A 4552-nucleotide genomic window follows, 5' to 3' on the forward strand; every position below is an offset into this window, starting at 1 on the left:
TAATGTTGACATCAAAAGTAGGTGGTGGTCACATTAATATGACTGGACTGTGTAGTTGATATGTGGACCACCTGGTCCCCTACTGATCATGAAAATGGGGGTCTCATATTCCCTCATTATGTTTGAATGGAGCAACTGCTGCTGTTTTCAAAGCCTATGCAACTAATGAAGGTTGCCGAGAGCAGCCCCATAGAAATTGAATAGAGAGTCAGTTTTCATGTATGGCCATCACTCTATTCTAATGGACTCAGGAGTCTCTTAATTATGAAGGAACCAGCGATTAGACACTAATCACCTACACTGTGGATAAGAAATAAAGTAGTGCCTAAGCAACACCCCTTTAATTAAAAAAAATGGATTTTAATTTGATATTTTTCATATGAAGCAATAAAGAGATTTGAGTTCAACATAGTTCAAATGTGCAATGTATGACCAATAGTTATAATAAGGGGGAACATAAAGAGCAGAGGAATAAAGTAGGAAGGATCCAGTCTTCAGATACAACAAAAGAAATGGAGAATAAACATGTGTGCCCAACATATTGGAGTTCTCTCATTACTTCCCTTCTTTACTTGTTTTGTGGGTTGAACAAGAATAAACTAGAATTACAGAGTGTACAACAAAGGAAGCGTATAACAGGAAAGCAGATGGCGGCATTATACAAAACAGGCAGTCTTTTCAGTATAAATCCATGTATACAGGGTCCGGTTAGAATCAATTACAGGGTGCAGACGCATACTTCTAAGTCTAGGTGACTGGTATAAAGAGGGGCGGCACTAATAATTTACAGTCCACCAGACCCAGACAAATATGTCGGCATTCAAAAGAAATACAAGAGCAGTTAGTTGGGTATGTATTACTGTTCAAGACCAACATGCTTTCTATTTAGTACATACAGTATAAACTTGAATTTTGCCATGTGCAGGTCTTCAAAACAACCCTATTCAAATGAATGGAACTGAAACTTCTGCAACAGATCTGCCATGTGTGAATGAACCCTAAGAGGCTGTGCCCCTTTTAGGTTGCAGTCACCTAAAAGATCCAACGTTTCTGTGTCATCATCACATGACCAAAACAGATTTTTATCCGCAGGACGTAATTAATGAAGATTTTAACCGTAAAAAACAACAAGCAGAAACACTACAACATATTGATACATATGAAATATATTGGAAAATGTAGACTATATTCTGTGTGCTTTGTCTCCGCTAGCACGCTTGTTAGAACTCCTTGTCCCAACTTTCCCATCTCACTGTTTTTGGGTTTTTTTTCCTCTTCCCCTTCTCTCTCCTTGCCTTCCTTCTCTCTTTTCTCTACCTTCTGGCCTTCTCCCTCTCCTTTTTTTGCCCTACTCTCTGTTTATGCATATACTTCTCACTGAGGTTATCACCCTGGATGTCTCCTACCTTGTTGTACTGCTTGTTTCTGTATTTGACACAGGTTGTTTAACCAGCTCCTACCTGGATGGAGGCCTTTTTGGTATGGTTTGTTATTTTTGTTTCATATGATATAAATAGAGATGAGCGAGCACCGTTCGATCGAATACATATTCAATCGAATATCAGGCCGTTCGAGGTGTTCAGTTCCAATCGAACACCACGAGGCAAACGCAGTAAAAATTCGTATCCCCTCCCAGCTTCCCTGGCGCGTTTTTTGCACCAATAACTGCGCAGGGGAGGTGGGACAGGAACTACGACAATGGAGGCAGTTAAAAAAATTGAAAAAACCCATTGGCTGCCGAAATCAGGTGACCTCCAATTTAGACCAATGGTGGATTTAACATTCAATTAATTTGGGACTGTGAAGAATGTGACTGTGAGACAGGGACAGATCTACAGGCAGGGTTACCTTTATTTAGGGGGGAATGTTACTCACACAGCTCTTTGGGGCTCCATCTGGTCGGGATCCCGGTCAGCTTGCGATATGCGAGAGCTGACTTTTTCCCATAGGAATGCATTGTCCAGTGTTGATTGGCCAGTGTACAGCATTCAGCCAATCAACGCTGGTTCTACTGGAGGAGGCGGAGTCTAAGATCCATCCACAGCAGTTTCCATTGTGGTCCGATCTCAGATGTAGCAGTGCTGACAGTACTGTACATCGGAGATGAAGCAGAGCTGGGCATGCACTCTGCTTGGCTGCATCTGCCAGCTCTGCTACAACGGGCCGTGCGCTCAGCTCAACTACTCCGGAGTAGTTGAGCTGAGTGTGCAGTATCGTCTGCAGAGTGTAGTTGAGCTGAGTGTGCAGTATCGGACAGTGTGCACACTGCCCACCCACACTCTCTACATCTGCCAGCTCTCCTACATCGGGCTGTGCACTCAGCTCAACTACTCCGGAGTAGTTGAGCTGAGTGTGCAGTATTGGACATTACTATGTGGGAGATGAAGCAGAGCTGGGATTTTAAAGACGATCCTATTCACTACACAGCATGTAGTCCAAAAATTGTTTCAATTCAAACTGGTGTCTGCTTACCTGCAGGTCCCTGTTCTTCTTGGTCCAGTCCAGTCCTCTGTCCGGTCTTCAGAGCGCCCTGCCCCCCTCCCGCCCTCTCCCCCGACGTCTCCCCACCCAGTACCCGCCCACACACTCCTAAGCCCTGCCTTCTCTATAATACTAGTGGGGGGAGAGGGGGGCAGGGCGCTCATCTCTAGATATAAATAAAAAAAAAAAAATATATATATATATATATATATATATATTGGAAAATTAGAATTGTCATTCACTAAAGAAAAACATTTGCTGAAACCGTAAAGCACAATTCCCCATCTTCCTGTGCCTTATAATAAGGTGCTTTCAGGTTCTAGTAGTGCACTAAGGTGTTCTTCAATCCTTATGGTGATTCTTTTTGTTATTCACTACAGCTAATGTCTCGGTCATACCTGACCTTTTGCGTCTCTACCATGATGCAGAACTTTGCCAGCCTCCATTCCAGGAACATATTCATGTGCCTCAACATGGCCCATCTGATGTGGGCAAAGTTGAGGCAGTGCTATGTCCTTTTGGCAGCTGCCTAATTCACATCGGCCATTGCTAACAGAGACTACTGGGGTAGCCATCTGCAGAGTGAGTACCGAGGAACCCCTTAGACTGTGCTCCAGACTTTGACCCAAAGCCAAAAAAATAGCAACCAGACATATTCACATCATCTCCAGTAGGTGTGTGACATCAAGATGAATAAACACCCAAAAGAGCATTGACATTGAGCAAAGCCTGCAAATACGTACAGATTAAATAAATAGAATACATTACCAGTTGTGATCTTGCAATCAAAAGCTAAATATTGCTGACCACCACCTCAGATCCTCCAGGCACTTTGCTGGCAGCTTTCTCAAAAACACATTTTAGAGGACTGCTACTTAGGACTAAGGTGATATTATACTTATACTTTGAGAGAACCCTTCACTTCCTCCACCAAGTCCTACTCTTTGCATCCTTCTATAGGGGCCACTCCATTGATTCTGGTGAAGTTGGAGCGTTATGTGTCGCAGTGATGTAGCAGATGGGCTTACAATTGCATTTTGATCAAAATATAAAGTACCAAGGACCTCAGTTGCATCTATCCTTATAAGCAGTAGTAATTTGCAGTAATGTTCTTGGTATTAGCATAGGGCTATTGCAACTTTTTGTTTTTGCAATTGCCTTACACCCACTGCAACGTGCACTTGCATTTCTTGTTCATATTATTTATTACTTATGTTTATTATTTAGATTGTGAGCCCCATATAGGTCTCACAATGTACATTTTCCCCTATCAGTATGTCTTTGGAGTATGGGAGGAAATCCACACAATCATAGGGAGAACATACAAACTCTTTGCAGATGTTGTTCATGGCAGTATTCAAACCCAGGACTCCAGCGCTGCAGTGCTAACCACTGAGCCACTGTGCTGGCCATTATTTATTATTACATGTTTATTACATAAATTACATGTTTATTATTACATGTTATTATTTATTATTTTTTATTCTTTAGTTATTATTTATTATTTATTACATGTTTATTACACATTTATTACATGTTTATTACATAAACAGGTTTTATGTAGTCCCCACCATCCCTGAAAAATAACTTCTGTTAGCTTCAGTACCAACTATGCTAATTAGGCTTTCTACTGTCAGATGGGCAGTCCCTGACTATTTGCTTCTGTCTGAGACTGCCCACATGACAGTACAGAGCCTAATCAGCATATTGAGTGTTGAGTCTAATAGAACCAATTGCTCTATAGGCTATAGAAAAAATTCCAACTGAACCAGAATTAGCTGAGTAGTGCCTATTGAAAGATGCAAAGTTTGTCATGAAAGGTCTTCTTTAAAGTAGCCTATACTTTAATTATATTAGTGTAATTCATCCATAGTCTTACACTGATGCAAATTTTACTTTTAGCTTCATTTCACTATATTAAACTGCTTGTGTCAGATTACTATTCTAAAGTATTAAATGACAAGCCTTAGTCATAGCGTATTCCATATTGCACTTGTAGTTAAACTGGAAAGTCAAGAGCAAGGAAACGCCTTAAGCTATGTAAGCATTAACCTCACTATTCAAAATTGAC

This window comes from Leptodactylus fuscus, chromosome 2 (genome assembly GCF_031893055.1).
Source record: "Leptodactylus fuscus isolate aLepFus1 chromosome 2, aLepFus1.hap2, whole genome shotgun sequence".
NCBI lineage: Eukaryota > Metazoa > Chordata > Amphibia > Anura > Leptodactylidae > Leptodactylus > Leptodactylus fuscus.